The 17,959-nt window shown below is 41.2% G+C and overlaps 1 protein-coding gene across 1 annotated transcript in view; it reads right to left on the bottom strand.

Moving 5' to 3' along the window:
* CELF2 (CUGBP, Elav-like family member 2) overlaps nucleotides 1-17,959 on the bottom strand; it is a gene marked incomplete at its 3' end in the record, with an annotated part of 117,101 nt that overhangs the window by 86,051 nt on the left and 13,091 nt on the right. The window lies entirely within an intron of this gene.

Below are 17,959 nucleotides of genomic sequence, written 5' to 3'. Positions count from 1 at the left end.
TGCATCCGAGGTAGGAAACCAGGGTAAAGCAGGACCTTATTTAAAGAGCCCTATATATAAGATCTAACATTTATTTGTTTCCCCCCTAGTTGAAACCAGGTAGGACTGGATGTAGGACACTCATCTCAGTTGCAACCAAGTGAAATAAGCTACAGGAGAATTTGTCACTGGTGGAACAGTGGAGGCAGCTTATGGCTGACAGCACTGAGAGGCTCTGCTAACCCTGCAAGTATCTATAACCTCCAGCAAAGCAGCAGTTTTAGTTGCCTTAATCCTATGGGTTTCCCCTTGGCAGCATGATCCCATTGGGTGGTCTGTGGGACCAAACCCGGGTCGTTGCCACTTTCTTCACTGCAAACATTTAAAGTAACTCTTCCTGCAGCCCGTGCAACCCAGGCAGCTCGACGCCAGCCCCAGGGTGAGGTCAAGGCTCACAGGTAGATCCTCAGGGAAGAGCTGTAACATGACAGGCGTGTGACAAAGGAAAAAGGACCAGGGTTTGACTGGCTGCAATCTGTAAAGTCCCCCAGTGATGCAGTCTGCTCCTAGGCATGCACAGGGCACGTGTGGAGAGCGTGCTGCAGGACTTCACATCTGCATTTTGGGTGGGATGCTCTACACAGTATCCCAGCTTGTGACTTCAACTTTTCTTCCAGCAGGAGGGAAACCACTTTGAGAGCATCACTTGTACATTTATGGGTGCAACACAAGACTGCAGGTATAGACACAAGGAAAATTTGCTCTTAAACAGCTCCCACCCAGCACAGTAAATCATTGATGTAGGAACACTCTTAGAGACTACTCTGTCCGTAGGGGTGAGGATGAATGAAGCCTTTGTCCTGTGGACATGGGCAGCCCCTGCTTTGGAGCGATGTCACATTAAGAAGAGACCCCCAAACTAGCTACTGGGTAATGCTTGCTACTGAAGTAAAAACCTACTTCATATCGAACAAGATGATGCAGATCTTGCTGATGAATCAGAAAACAATCCTAGTCACTTAATCAGAGATTTGTTGCAACTCCAGACAAATGTCAAAACCAAAGAGTAAATAGAAAAGACCCCAGCTCTTGAGCCCTCGTGTTCCCTGGGAGGATGACACAGATAAAATAATCCTTTGGGCAGCGAGAAAAGATGTTTCTTGCCTCAGCTCTCTAATATTGACCAAGGTGAAACATCCAATCCCACTTTTGTTCAGCCTCACAGTATGCCCATAACAGCAAAAGAGCCAGGAGAAAGCATGCAGAGGAGAGAGAATACAGCTAGCAAATATTTTAGAGGAACCATGTGGAGGTGGCCCATAGCACAGCTTGGAAGTCAGGGCTGGATTCAGACCACCTCTGCTGCCTTTCACTCGGCTCAAGCTGTACCTTGCACTGTGGACCCTTGGGGCTGCTCTGCAGCCGGGACAGCAATGGCCATTACCTTTATAACAAGCCAAGGTAATGATGTGTTCCCAGCTGGAATACAGCAGCTTATCCCTAACACAGCAAAGCACTTGCAGGCAATGCAGTACGCAGGCAGGCAGGTAATGCAGACTTAATGCAGCTGAGAGAAGCATTTTTTGTACTGCCAACAGGTTTCTTAAAATTTCACAGTTTACAATAGAAACAGTTTTATAATTATTTCAGTGAGCCAAACATTATTTGGCAGGTATGAGTATTACAGACAGCCATGGCCTGTTAAGGTTTGTGCTTCCTGTGAGTGTTTCTGAATCTTCTATACCACCAGAAAAATGCTATCAATTTAAATTATTTTACTCTGGAATGAAAATGGGAAACAAATCCGAGCTCGTGACATTTAACAGCGTGACTTTGAGAAAATGGTGCGACATTCTTCTATCCTGCCAGCCAGCTCCAGTCTATTTTCTATCGTTCCTTCATTTGGTTTATTAGCTTTTTAATATAAAGCTTTTTAACCAGGAGAGAGGATTCAGCAGGGAAAATATCAAGCAGCAGTCCTGACTTTGCAACTGCGATGTCCTTTACCATAGGTCCAAAGACTTTCTTTTTACCTTTCAGCTCAGTGGGTTTATTCTGATAAGGAGAAGTTTGAAATCTATTGGTTTATCATTCTTGGCACTACTTGAAAGAACTGCACTTGAAAGATGAATATACTGTGAAATACCCTTTAACTAGTCATTTTTGGGAAGTAATAGTGCAGGAGAGAAAAATGGCTCTGTGAATGAGGACTGGGAGAAAACAGCAGCTTAATGGGAAACGTGAAGATGTTTCAGGCAGGTCATCGAACCCTGACAAAAATGGAGACTTCTAAGCTCACAGACCAACACACCTGAAAATGCACATGCATAAAATCTTTTTCTGGGCTCATTTTGCTCGTATCTTTTTAAAAAAAGCACAACAAAATAAGGGACGATTTGCCGTGGTTTGAGGAGGGCATGGGCATCAGTTGTGGAGACCTGATTCTGAAGCTATCTGCTAAAGATGTCAGAGCTGGACTAAAAAAAGAATACAAGAAGCCACGGAAGAACAGAAAAGGCCAAAGTGCACATGGTCCCAAAGTAGACGCTGTAGCTCAGCCTATGGACTTTCCAGAGGTGCTGGCTGCCAAGTTACGCAAACCACCGCAGCTCCAACGGGCTGGCTTTGAAGGTGCCTCCAGTGGAAAATCCCTTTGGCTCAGCATTACATCCCATATTAGAAAGTACCAAATTCTGTTCTTTCTGCAGAAATACTGGAAGGGGAGATGTCTGTATAAGAGGACAGGGCTAAACTGTGCTTTAGAACTGGTAGCTGGCCCCTACTGAAAGACAACTAGGAAACTATTCCTTCCTCCATTTTCCCTAACAAAATGTAGTATTGCCAAAGAAAGACAAAGACACCGACACCACTGGAAGAGAAAAAGTACATTTCCTACTAAGAAAAAAGAAAAAAAAAGAAAAAAAATCCTTCTCTTTCTACCCCCCTGCACACACAATCTTGGCTTCATCACCAACAAATTTGACAGCAGCTTGAACCACAACTGAACTTTTCTGACATCCAAATAACTCAAAGTCTGACAGTGATAACCTTCTCCTCTCCTAGTCAGGACAACTTAAAAGGTGAATTGGTTTGTAGACATGGTTCTGACGATCTTCATCAGCCTGAAATACAGCCCAGCTTAACTCCATGTGGGCTAGTATCTTCTTGACCAAAGGAACAGGAGTTTGTGCTGCCAGCCAGTGCCTCCAAAGCTGCAAATCTCCCGCATTTTGCTAAGCTGGTTGTGCTCTACTTGGAACTGTATTTACTACAGCATAAGACATTTCTTCTTTGAACCTAGAAAAAATACTGAATGAATCATGTGGATCCTTACAGTCCCTTAAGGACATCGGCAACAACTTCATGGCCATCCTGCCAGATGCTTGAACAGACTGAAGAAAACCTGCCACCCCACCTTGCACAGTGTCTAACAGCAACAAATGGGATGCCTGAGAAACAAAGGCAGAAACCAGCCCTTCTTCTCAGTGCCTGACGAGGAAACGCTGCAGCGTGCACAATACAATGCTCAACTTCAACACCTCATTAAAGAAAAGGGAAAAGATCTCTCATTTCAGCTTGTTTTCTCCCGCCATTTTTTAACCCTCCTTTTTCTTTTTTCAAAGGAAATTTAGTGCCAGAAAAAGACCTCAAGGTCCCAGCCATTGGGAGAGAGTTGACACATTCAATTCTCCATGACACATTCAATTCACAAGCTCCTGCTCAGGCTGCCAAAGGCACCAATTAGCACCAGTGGTGGAGATTTTATTTATTTAATTTCCACAGAAACCTGTTTAGCAAGACACCGACCGGAGCAAACAGCCTTGAGTATGGCTGGGAACAGCTCTGCTTGAGCTGCTGTCAAAGATGGCAGCGACGGAGTATGTGGGGATCATAAAGCCACAGCTTCACTAAGGCAAGTTGGAGACGGCCAAAAAAAGAGGAAATGGTGAAGACTTTCACACCACTGTGCCCATGAATTTCTGCTGACAGTGAGCCTGGGTTTCTGGAGGACATTTGTGTACATCGAGGAATTACGACAAATTGCAGTTTTCAGCACGAAACTTCGAATAATGCCATTCATTCTCTGAGCAAGAGGGTTTTTCTTCAAAGAGCTGCTGGTGACCTTCAGCAATGGGACCCCTCCTCACGTGCGACTTCTGCTCTGTGACCCAAACCAGCCACCTGTAAATCCCTTGCCCCCATCCATCCAGCAGAGCAGACATGGCTTTGTTAGGCTGCAAGACACAGCCACATGACATCACTAGGAGCTCTGTCATGTCATTGTTTTTATCACTTTCTCCCAATTCAAACACAGACTAATTACTCCGTGAGAGCTGTTTACACTCCTAATTTTGAACAACTAACAAAAGGAAGCTCTCCTCCGCTCGGAGATGCGGCTTACACGGTCCATGCTGGCATTTAACGGCACTGGGATCTGTGTAAGAGGCTTAATCTCTCAGCCAGGATTTCATGCTTGAGTGAATACGGCAACCTCCATCTTGCTTCAGGTGCAAAAAAGTCTCTTACAGCTCCCTGAACTAAATATACGGTTCCTAGGTTAAAGTCACCAGGAATTACACACCCGCATCAACATGAGAAAATAACCTTTGGACGTGGACAGGAATTAAACCACATTGTTCTACAAGATGCTCTGAGGTTTTGATGTGTTTGAAGAAAAATGTGCTGCAATTTCCCAGGCGTGAAAATTTAACTTTGGGGAATTAAAGGAGAAAAGATATAGGAGAAAAAATCACATCCCTCATATTCATTGGTCTGATTTATGAGTTTCTATAGTTTTCAACTGTCAAAATTTGTCAGTTTGGATCTCTCCTGTGTTGTGCATATTATCACCTGCTGCCAGTATCTGAACCCTAACCATAGGGTATAGAAATACAAGAGCTTATCAGTGCGCCTGCAAAGCCTGCAACAACTTAAAAGTATGAAATTTGCTTTACCTTCTAGACTAATAAAATAAACACTTCAAAACAGCTATAATGATTATCTGATGATTGAACTCTGTATTCTTTTAGCAAGTAATGGAATCCTGGCAGACAAATTCAATTCAAAATACATTCACATTCAGGACATCAACAAAGTCATCATGTTGTGAATTGAAAATTCCTTTAAAGGCTGCGTTTGAATTCTAAGGGGCTGACAGATCAAGGGACTGAAGGCCCTGGAAGGCTAAATGAGTGAAGTCCCGCTATGTTTCTTTCTTTCTGTGAATGAAGCTCACTTTTGTGTGTGCATTTGCAAGCAGAACAGGTGCTGGCTTCATACAAGTTTGGAATCTCAATGGGGATAGTGGCTTCTTGTCAACCCAGCACAGTTCAAGCTAGTTTAAGTTAAGGAGGATTTTTTTTTCCCCTTTTTTTTTTTCCCCCTAAATGTTCATCTCCTGACTTCCACTTCCACTCTTCCGCAACCAAAATTTAAATATTATACTGCTGTTTAACAGGGCTGCCTTTTAAAAGGGTCTCTTGCATTCCAGTTGCTCACCAGGATGCTGAAATACATGCTCTGTGAATCACAAACAAATGCCTGAACAGTGTGATTAGCAACCATTACCTATACCATCATCTTCAAAAAAGACAATAAAGTCACTAAAAATTCTCTTCCACTAAAGCCTCTGAAAAGCCCTATTGCTACAGGAGTTCAGGTGTGTGCCTGGGCAACAAGCTTTTACACAGTCATGAAATGTGGTGCAGTGCAATGGGAGCTTTGTCTGGAATTTTTTCTGTATTACACATTTTAGTGCAGCTAGCTAACCTGCATGGAGCACACCAGTGTTAGGAGAGGTGTTTCAAGCCTCAGAGATATTGGTTGGGAGATTTCACACAAAACGAGACTAAAACACAAACTTCCTGAATAGCAAATACAGACATTCCTGACCAGGGAAAGAAAAAAAAAAAACATTTCCAGAAACAAAAATCCAACTATTTCAGTAATTCTGTTGAACAGAAATCGAAGGTGGCTACGGCAGGGATGCAGGTTGACTCCTACCTGCACCATCCTCTTGCTCTGCTGCATATGGAGTCACTGGAGAGTGCGACGGCAATGATTCTCTACTGAAGCAACCCCTGATAGACCTGCCGTACACTGCAGAAATCAACCTTTAATGATGCCGCCTCCCAATTAGCTCAGGTTTGCTAATAGTTTGATATAATTGGCACCCTGATGGAAACCGTATTACCAGCCCTGTCACCAGCCAGGAAACCGCATCGCTGCTCTAATGACAGCGCGTATTATTGCGATGCCACTTCTAATATTAATACATTAGCTGAATGGAGGCAGGGGCTCATATGCGAGAAGGATTCACAACCAGGACGTGCCAAATTCCACCCTCTGCTCTATTTTTCCTCCCGGTTCTAACATCCAGGGTGGCAAAGCCCCAGCCCCAGCGTGCCCCGAGCCGCCCCCGGCGCATTAAAGCACAACTGCTCCAGGTCGGTAACAGCCCTGTAAATGGCCAGTGAAAAACGATCCCACGGAGCTCAATTTTTTCTCTCCATGCCTTGCAAGTTATGACGGCCTTTCTGTTAATTGGCCACAAGTCCTAGTTTGCTGTCAGCCTTCAGCTGCACCAGGGAGCTCTTTTGGAGGAGTCGCACTCTGTCATTCCCGTACCCTTGTGAATACAAATGCTCTCTATAAATGTCCTCTGCCTACAAAATGGAAGTGTTTCCCCCCCCCCCTTTTTTTTTCCCCTTTTTTTTTTTTTTTTTTTTTGACCTAGATTAAATCTGCTGCATTTTCAGGCCTTTTGGGAAAGCAACTAAGAACTAATATGCACTGGTTCATGTGCCACAACACTTTCCTACCCATTATTATGTAAATTCTGACTAAAGTGCGACACAGATAGAAAAGATATCAAGGGCAAAATTGCCAGAATCTGCTTTTCTTGCTGTCTGAAGTAAGCCACTTACATTAAACAGTTGTAAATGACTAATAGCTGTCGATGTATCTGGAAGAATTTCAATGTACATTTTTTCATTGAGGACAATGACAGCTTTTTCAGATTCCTGAACTCTCCTGCTGACTGTGCATGACCGGGAAGCACATGGCCAGCACGCTCGTACTCTCTGCTTTGCTTCAGAAGAAAGGGGCCAACTTCCACATCTGCAGCTTGGTAATACTAATTCAATATTTGCACTAGATGGTGATAAAGAAGGGGAAGAAAAAAATCATATGCAGGATTATATATGTGGTGGCAGGATAAATAAATACATACAAATCAGGTTTACAGCATCAAGGTAATTTCATGTCATTACTAACCAACCTGTCCATAAGAAACCTATCATTGCATGCTGGGATGTAAGCTGAGCTGTAATGGGCTGACTGGTGCATGACAGATGTCCAAACAAACTCAGAAACTGCTGTGAAGATACAGGTGAGTAGTTGGTGGCACCAGACCTACACATCAGTACTGCGTCAACACCATGATCTGCAGGGTGATGGGAACACCAGTGGCCTGGACCAGGATATTCCTCCCCTGTCAGGTCTTCCAAGCATCCACCCAACGTAAATCCTTTGGGAGAGTCATTGCTTTGCCAGCTCTGTGAGATGGAAAGTTGTCAGTCAATCAACACCAATGACAAAATCAAAGTGGCTACTCAGCACCTCTTGTTGAGCTCATGTTTGGTCCGTTCACATTTCTAAATCTCAGGGGTAGAGTATAATTGGGAGATTATACATCACTCCATACAGTTTACAATAAAAACTGCCTGTCAGAGCTTTTGGAAAAAAAAATCTCCAGTAAGTAGGAGAGCAGGGAAGGAGGGTGGGGAGATGTTATCCCAGTCTCTAGCTCTGTGAGGGGTCTCCTATAGGAAGTCACTGTACTTCCCACCTGTGAAATATAGAAGTGAATATACACAAAATACAGCAAAATAAATAAATATTATTTTAAATTGGAAATCATTCTAAAGAAGGCCTGTTACTATGCATATGCACCTTATCACAAAGAAATTACAAACCTGGGGGACATCTAAATGAAACTACAACACAAATAATCATTTATTTCTTATGCTGCCTCATTTCCTCTTCATCTTTTCTTTTATTCTTCTCCTCCTTATTCTCATACTAATTCTCTTTAATCTTTAACTCACTTTCTTCTCCCCTCACACAAATCCTTCCTCCTCTCTTCCTAGCAGATGGTCACTGTTGCTTTTCCCTTGGCCAGGTAACAATTGCGGATTTGAGTTTACTGGCTTTGAAATTAATTAACTTGTCCTCTGTGCAAGTTAACTCCTAAGTTTGTCCATCTGCTAAATGCATCTTTGGATACAGTAGACAAAGAGGGTTCAGAGCACAGATGCTAAAAAAATTGGAAATGAAAAATTAAGATGTCCTCCCTCATTAACCCATTCTTACAGCAGAAAACTGGTGTGACACTGTATTTCAATTCAAAAAGACACTACAAAGATCATGTTTACATAAATTAATGCAGGCAGGGAAACATGTTTTCCTAATGACATTTCAAAAGCCCTACAGTCTCCAACTGTGATATTCACAAGTAGCAAATCAAACTTCCTAGCACACACATCTCGCAGTCCTGGATTTCCTTCTGTGTTTTCTTCCACTCGAACGCTTGAGAAAGATCATTAAAGACTGGTTTTCCCCAGTAAGACTTCCAGACCACTGCTCTGATGAAACCTCTAATTGCACTGCAACTCCTAAGAAGCCACTCAAGTCCTAGTTCAACTGGGAGGCAACTCTGTTGTGAAAAATACCCAGAAGAGCACAGCTTTACCATAAAATTATGCCTTTGATATCTTCATGTATTTGACATTGAGAGTTAACTGCAGTGTATAAACCTACACTGTCGCTATGAAAAACCTATATATTGTATTGCAAATTACTTTCATTCATTGAATGCCAATGGCAACCTGGGTTGCATCAGGCAGATTGTGGCCAGTGGGTTGATGGAGATGATCCTTGCCCTCTGCTCAGCCCTGCTGAGACATTTCTGGAGCGCAGGGTCCTGTCCTGGGCTCCCCAGTACGACAGACAAAGACATATTGGAGGAAGTCCAGTGAATGGCCATTAAGATGATGAAGGGATTGAAGCATCTCTCACATGAAGAGAGACTGAGAGAGCTGGGACTGTTCAGCCTGGAGAAGAATAGGCTCAGGGGGATTTTACCCATGTGTATTAACACCTGATGGGGGGGAAGTAAAGAAGATGGAGCTTTCTCATGGTGTCCAGCGACAGCACAAGAAGCCACAGGCACAAATTAAAATACAAGAAAATCCATTTAAAAATAAGGAAAAACATTTCTACTGTAAGAGTGATCAAACGCTGGCACAGTTTGCCCATAGAGGTTGTGGACACTCTGCTCCTGGAGATACTAAAATCCTGCCTGGACACAGCTCTGAGCAACCTGCTGTAGGTGTCTGCTTTGAGCAGCAGCTGGATGAGATAAATCCCAGAGGTCCCTTCCAAGCTCAGGCATTCTGTGATTCTGTGAAATGGCAATGAAGGAATTTAAGTGGCTCTTCCACAACATCCATCCTAAACCAGCTTAACTTCCTCAGAAATATATTGCAAACTTACTTAAGTTTAGCAGACAACTACAGTTAAATTACTGTTTTATTGTACTCATCAGGTGGGAGCCAGTTCTCATTCACTAGCAAATTTCACACACAAAATCAGTTCCTTCATAGCAAGAACACAGGAATTAATCCTTTTTTTTTTTTTTTACTTTAGCAACAGAACCAGAGACATTAAAACCTCAGCATGGCCCATGTTGCCACAGACATGCAAGATAACAAGAGTGCCTTGTGTCACACCTTATTTTCAGAAATATATCAAGAAATTTAAGAATCCAAAAGCTGTTATTAAGATGCAGTTTTTAAGTCGCAGTTAATCCAGTCCTGTTGTGGCTGACGTCATGAAGTTTTGTTTAAATTCCATGTATTCCTTCAACATATTACAAGACCACCTACCCACCTACAGTCCTGACAACAACAAAACTCAGTTGGTCCCTTCTAAAGTCATTATAGGGAAGTCCAGAGAGCCAAAAGAGGGAGAAGTAGAGGGAGAAAGAGTTATAACAGAAGGCTTTGGGTAAAAAGATTGCTGTTGCTGACATTTATTGTAAACACATTAAAAAAAAAGAACAACAAAACCTCAACTCTGTCCCTTTCCCAGAAACTTGGTAAGAACCACAGCTGATTTCAACACTTACCTGGATTTGGAAGACTCGGATACCATTTTTGCAAGAGAATCTAAAATATGACCCTGGATAAATCATTTCTAGGGAAAGGATGCTGAAGTTCTGAAAATAATGTTCAATGTCCCTCTGAATCTTTCAATGCCTAAATGCTTTTGAACAATCTGGCCTTTAATCTCCCTGTGCCCTAACTTCTCCTTGTAAAAGTGAAAGAATAAAATGTCATGAGCTCAAAGAAATGCTGTGAAGAAACTATTTTTGAAAAAATACAACAGGTGAGGTAAAAAGATACTGCAATAACAGCGACATGAGCAACAGCAGAGCAACACTTGGAAGTGATGCTTCTATCAAACCTGCTACAGTCTGGCAAGTTTCCCTCAAATGTTTGCTTATAGGCAACATAAGAAATCAGTACAAGACATTTGAGCCTGCTCAAGGGGGTGCTTAAGCAGGATGGGAAGAAATTCTAAGTTAAATATTGCCTCAAAGTGCCCTGAACTTGCATCAACAAAGACTTACATCCCCCAGCCCCATATTTTACCACTTTTGGCCAAGTCACCTAGCAGTGGACTCCATCCTCTGCTGGTTGAGGAACTGACAATGCCCCGACTCTGAGCCATGATTTGCTGTAACATACACACGATTTTCAGCGAGCAAACTTCCATCTAGTTGAAACCTTTTTTTCTTAGAAATGTGTTACTTACCGCCATCTTTCAAACCTGGGTCGAAATCCAGGGTTTGAATACATCACACTCCTTGCTCCATTTGCAGTCAAACACTTCCAATTCTTTCTCGACTTCAACATTATAAACGCTTACACATCTCCTATTGATTTCCTGGCATTCACAGTTTCACTCTCACAGGGTCACAGCACATGTCAAATCTTTCCTGCGCTGTGTACACCTTCAAGCAGTGTTTCATCTAAGGAGCTTCACTTTCCCTGAACTTGTTAGCTGGGACACATTTATCCCCCAGTTAAGCATTTTTAATAATCATAATAAAAAAGAAACAGAAGAAATTCCTGGCAACTCTCCTATCTTTCTAGCTGGTTGAAACAATTTTATGCGGATGAAGATGCAACTCCACAGAGCCTTTGAACTTTAAGCATCATCTTTACTTGGCTTTGAACGCTCAACAGGGCCCATGATCTTTCAAAGCAATATACTCTGCCTGTGGAAGCTTCAAACGATGAAGAAAAAGGCATGGTTAGAAAAAAAAAATGCAAAAGATTTTTTTTTTTTTAAATGCTTGATGCTCCTGGAAATAAAAAAAAAAAACACAACTGAGTGGTATCTGAAGAAGTGTATTCGGCACTCAAGTGTTTCCCTAATTAATTGTTTAGATGAGTGCTAAAATAAATGCAGCAGCAGCAAAGATAAACAAACCACTTTAGTAATAAAGCCATATATTTGTGCAGACACACAAAAATAAATAGCAGCGTTTAATGAGCACAAGCAACGAGACCGAAAAACACACTCAGTGTGTGGGATCCATGCTCAGAAAGCTCAAGCTCAAAGATATTTGAGGGGTATCTCACAACAGCCTCCAAGCCTGATTCACACCTGCCCTTTGTACCATATCTTGTTTTGCACAGATGAACAGTGTCAAAGATAAAAAGTATCCTGATGAATAATTAGAGTTCATGTTTCACCTTGCCTGGGCAGCCTTGTAGAAGCAAGGAAAATATCTGTGGTAAGAGACTGTTAACCCAGTTTATTACTATTCTTATTCCTCACTTTTGTCAGTTGATTAACTAATGTAAAATCAATAAAGGGAGATGCAGAACAGACCTGTAACAGATGCGCTTCCAAAATGAGAGCGAAAATCTAAGATGATTCATACAGTCTTTTCCTTGTGACTGGAGTGTAAGCTAATGAAGTATAAATACTGGGGGAAAGTGTTATGTTGCAAATCTAGGGAAGCAGTTTTAATAGAATTATAAAACTGGTTAGACACAGGAAAATTCAGCTAAGCTCCCCTCCCGGAGAGGACTGCATTATCCTTCCACATGTAATTCTAAAGTTTTATCTAGTCCTATCTGTAGATTTCCCAGCATCAGGCTTTCCATAATTTCCCCAGAAAACTATTTCACAATCTGACAAACATTAAGTTTATAGACGCTTTCCACAGTAAACACTTAAAGCTTTGCTTAACTGAAACTTAATGTAGCTTAAGATCGCTATTTATTTCTTGAAAAATCTTCCTAAATAAAGCTACTACTTTGTATAAATGATTCGCAAATCAGAGCAAAAGAGTAAATCCCCACTTGTCATACAAATAAATACGCTATTCCCCACAAAAGTCTTCATACAACTGATTGTTTCTTTCTTTTTACTGTCAAGCACGTATGGCCTGGAAAACTGATGGAAAAATCTATTGAGCAATCTTCAATAGCTGTTAAAGGAAGGGAATATTGGGAGTGTGCTGGAAGACCCATGGAACACGTCTGAATTCCTCTAATTAATACCAGTTCAGAGCAGTCCAGGCAAGATAGCACCATGATATATAGGCCCTATGGCTCTCCAAAGATCAAGATGTGGCATTTAATCAGATCAAGATTTAAAATAAATCTCCAGCAGCCCATTTCCAAGTTATGACAACAGAAATACTTGGCTAGAGAAGTATAGGCTGTATGAAATGATTGGCAACTTCTCAAGTCAAGAAGAGAAAGAAGCTGGGTGATTGGCAACTTAATCAGAGGGAGAAGGAAAAATAGAGAAAAGGAACAAATTGAGTGCCTAAACAGCTCTGTGCTAGTTCCTGCGGCTGTCAAAGGTGGCCTTGAGCAGGCAGTGGCAGGAGGGCTCACACTGAAGCTTGTCTGCAAAGTAGATGAAACTATTCAGTGTTCCTGGGCATCAATAGCAAGTAAATCCTGGATGTATCTGATCATGTTTGGAGTAGCATGATTCTCTACAGCATTCTCTGCAGGTCACCACGGCAGCCACAGGAACACGTCCAACAAAATATCACTGAGGAGCAGCTTAATGGTCCTTTGCTACCAGAAAACTCCTAGAGCTTTAGAACAAAGTCCCCAGTCTTATCTGAAAGCTAAAAAAAAAAAAAAAAAAAATTAAAAAAATACAAGGGGTCCTTGTACCTATTTTGTCTTCATCCCCTTCTCCTTCTCTCACAAAAAGCTCTTTCTTTTAATCAGTGTTCACTTTGCATGAAGACCAACCTGATTTTGGTAGCAGTATCCTTTAGTTAATGTTACGGCGTGCCCTCATCTTTTATTCAACATGTTATTATCGCCTAAAATATCTACGTTAAACAAAAACTATGCAAACTTTTCCTGGAGGAGAACTGAGGAATGGTGGGTTAGAGGTTAGATTGTCAAATGAGCTTTGCAAGCAACAGTTCTTACTGGGAACAAGCATTGCTTGGTCTGTTCACAAAAAAAACCCAAACCTACTCACAGATGACTTGTATTTATCCACAGAGTGCAGAGGGTCAGCAGAGACTCTGCAAAATGATGTCCTAAAATGTGAAATTTCTTTTCCCATTTGAGATGGGGGACAGGGGAATAAGAAAGTGCTTGGAGGCAAGTCCTGGTAAAAGTGGGACCCATAGCATGTATAATACTTTGGCTCCCACTAAGCCTTATTAGGGCAAATCTAAAGATATTTCCAAGCTATTTGAAATCCCCTATCAGTCTGCAGCATTACTCACTCTTGCATTTTGTATGCCAGAAAGATAAACCTTAATGTATAGCAAAATTACTTCTAGAACTGCATATTGCACGTTTTCACTATAATGAATATCATAAGCTTTGACACAGAGATAACTACGCGATTACTTGTCAACCTCCTCTCATTCCAGCAGCCTGCAAAGATAGGATAAAAAAGGTTTTTATGTGTAACAACAGGCTACGTATTAGTCCTGCAGAGTTATCAAAAATGTGGAACTAAATATCAGACAAGCTCAATTTAAAATGATGAAACACTTCTGAATTCCATAACAATTAGGTTGATTTTACATCACATGCCGGGATACATTGTATGTTTGAACTTTTTTTTTTTTCTTTTTAAATGGGGACACATTTTTTCATGTGGTTCATAAATTAGTATAATCAAGATTTCTTTTCTTTTTTTTCTGAATATTATTCAAGAAAACTCCTACACCTCGAGACATTTGTGGAAGATCCCTATTTTACCTGGGAAGATATACACAAAAGTGAGGTACAGACCTAGGAAAGGCAAACCACAACTATAGCTGAAGAACAGCATCACCTTCCTTTTCAGTGGCTTTTCAGTGATGCTATGCAGCATATTTACTCAGTTTTCCTTAGTGGGTCCCTCATTTCTGCTTGTAAATCAAGATACTGGGGTGCTGTGAAGGCTAATCAGGTGAGGCTTGCAGTTTTATCCTCTACTCTTCATGATGGTTGCTCCAAGAAAACACATGCGGCTTGAATCCTGAGCCCACTGGGGTTGGGATTTAAACTAACACTGACATTGGCAATGCAACCCTACTTGATCACAGTACTGAAAAGTCATTATCTGTGTTTCAATATTCGTTTGATTATTACCTGTGTTTTAAGACAAACAGAAGACTGGAGAAATTCTTCTTTCAGTTACTACAAGACAATGCTACTGATGACAGCGACACTGCTCAAAACCTCCTCTGAAGAATCCTGTCTTCTTTATTACAGAACACAGGAATTTAAAAGATAAAACATAAAACAAAAGGAACAGGGCATCCACAACACTTTTTTTAAGGCTTTCACTTTTGCAACACATGTGGATGACGGATTTTAAATAAAAGTTCTGTTTCTTTAGACTTAAGGGTATTAATATTTTAGTATGACTGCATCTGTGAATGAAGACATTCAAAAAGCCATTATGTTTTCAACTTAGGTTAATAATAAGGCTATTTTTCCACCCACTCTCTGGCACAGCTGTAATGTTCTTGGCCTCAAGTGGGAGGCAATGTGGAACAAGGATTAGCAAGATGGATGATATACACCATACAGTGCCAGTTCATATAAAATATTACTAGATTGGAAACGACTGTTTACTGTCTCCGTCATTACATGACCACTTTTTTTCCTTCCAAAGAACATACAGTATGTGGCGCTCCCCTATGCCAATAAAGCTTAGTGCATAGCACCTGGGTAATGACAAATTAATTTTTGAGCTAAGCCTGATGAGGGGGTCAGCCAAAATCTTAGGCAGAGTTTATCCCCAGTACTATTTTACACGACAGAAAATGCATTCCTCCCATTCATCAGTATTAGCACAGAACAGGGATTACACAACAGAGAATAAATAAAATAGGAAAACCAAAATACCAAAAAATAACCCATTAGGACTGTGTGTGTTTACAGTACAATAATAAAACATTTAATCATAGAGGGGGGTGGGGGAGGAGTTGGAAACAGCATCCCATGGTCCACTTCCAAATAAAACTGGACAAAACATTTAGGAATGCACTAAACATAATAAGCATGGATTTGGCAGACAACAAACTGGATGAACTTTTGAGCAGGTCTTTTTTTCAGTTAGGTTAAATTTCCAAATTCGAGACCTTTACATCCTGGAACATGAGATCTCTTGCCCTATCTCGAGCCCCACCTCTCTTGACCAAGGCTGTAGCAGCTCAGCCATGAGCAGCCAGGGATGCTCCCAGCATGTTCAGATATCATCTTACCTCAAAGTCAGAAAAACATTTGAGTGCAAGTTTTATGTCCTATCAAGAATAAATTTTATATTACCACAAAGTCAACAAAAGTTATTTAAATTCCAAGTGCTCAGCAGTTCCCATAACTTGGACTACTAGCCACAGCCACTGCCAAAATATCAGCAATACTTCAGAGTTGAAAAATGTTTTCTTTAATAATTTTAGTGAGAGAGCACTTTCACATGAAAGAGAAACTGAAGTCTTTCGAAATGGCAAAATCATTTCTGGTCCCTAAGCAAAGCTCCTCTGAAAGAGTTGTTTCAACAACCCAGACACCTCCATTTCCATGTAAATAGTTTATTGATTTAATAAAACACATAAACAGGCATACATCATTATTGTACAAGCTGTAGATGATCTGTATTCACTGAGCAATGCATTCCCACAAAAATATTTTCATTAAAATTAACGTTAATGTTCCTTCCCCCATAAGCCAACATCTTGGCACTTTGAAATGCACATTAGCTACTTCAAGAAATAAGTTGAGCAATTCTTGGTTTTCCTAACCACACAGGGTGTAAGTGGATGATCTCTCTACATGCCCTGGACGACGAAAAGACATTAAGTACTAGAATTTTTCCTGTTTGAGTAGCCCAGTGAGAGCCAGCCAAGTTTGCAGGCTTGCTCTCGCTGTCATCTCCAGCACGTCAGAGTTTCCATGAGCAGTGTCTCCCAGAGTCAGGTCACCACAGACTCAGCCCTCTGAGCCCCAGCCTTTTTTTTTCAGGGCGTTGCTCCAATACTGTGAGCAACTACCCAAAGTTTGAAAGTCTGCTCTTTTGACATGCTTGATTTGGCAAGCGTAGGAGCAATGCTCTTACATGAGAAGATGAAAAAAGAGGGGGAAAAAAAAGACAAGTAGGCACATTCCCTTCTCCTACTCACTCTCTAATGATCTTTTAGTTCTTATTTAAAATTTCAGCCCTTCGCAGTACAATCAGCAAGAACAGATCTTTGCTTCAATAAAAACACACAAAGCCCTTTTTGTTGAGGACGTGGGTCCAAAACTCTGTCGCCTGGGCTGTGCAGCTTTCAACCCTTCTCCTCCATCTATGCTGTCAGTATTTCAGGACAAAGATCATTTCACCAATCTGTTTGTGCAGCATATTGTACAATCTGTTACGTGCATCTGCAACACAAACAGCAAATGATAATAAGAGCATGTAGATGAGACTGGAGCCCCAGGTTTTGGGTCCCTTTGTTATCTGTGGACCCTGATCCACAGTGGAGGCAGCTGCACTCCTGCCTTGCTGTGTGCACACAATGTACCATGGGCACTCACCATGAAATCTAAATGCTGTATATTCCCTGTTAAAAAAAAACAAAACAAAAAAAAAAAAAAAACAACAGCCAATTTTTTTCTCCCTCTTCCTCCTATTTCAAGGGAGTCATCCAGAAGTTAAAACCATGACCATACCAATGGGAATGAAACTTCAAATTACCTTTTGCAATAGCCTCCTTAAATACTAAACAAAGCCATGAAACTTAGGGAGAAAAAGGAGCATTTCGTTCCAGGTGCTACCAAAGAATGTTTAATCACAAATACCACATAGAAATGTACACAAAATATTCCCTACTTTTAAACAGATTGCTCCCCAAAATCAGATCTGATTGCAACAGTAATAACGTTTTGCATCTTTACTAAATACTTATCTTTTTTTGGTTAAGATAGGAAGTGCTTCTGACATTCGCTGCACAAAACATTGCACTCTCACGCCTTGCAGCACAGATTGCTCATCTGCTGCTTTACATGCTGATTTCTCTTTTGTGAACTGAGACCTTGGATATTTTCACGGGGGAAAAGCAGATCAATGATTTTTTAAGAGAGCTAAACAATTCCGTGTAATGAACATCAGTTGACATGGGCAATTACTCTTTCTTTTTCACCCCCCAAAATCAAAACCACAGTAACAAAGAGGAGATTGTAACTCCTTTGAATGGCATGTGCCTTGCTGATTGTACCAGAATGTCAACTGCATGCATAAACGTGGCTGGGTGAAGTTCAGAAGTGACACGGGGATCATTCAAATGTAAGATACGTAGGTGAATAAAAACTTTTGCCATTTGATTCAGCCAACAATAAAGAAAGTTGCTGTAGAAACTATTCCACTGTTCCCCAATTTC

Source organism: Merops nubicus, unplaced genomic scaffold (genome assembly GCF_000691845.1).
Source record: "Merops nubicus isolate BGI_N331 unplaced genomic scaffold, ASM69184v1 scaffold32330, whole genome shotgun sequence".
Lineage (NCBI taxonomy): Eukaryota > Metazoa > Chordata > Aves > Coraciiformes > Meropidae > Merops > Merops nubicus.
The sequence above is the reverse complement of the archived record's forward strand: the minus strand, read 5'-3'. Positions and strand labels throughout refer to the sequence as shown.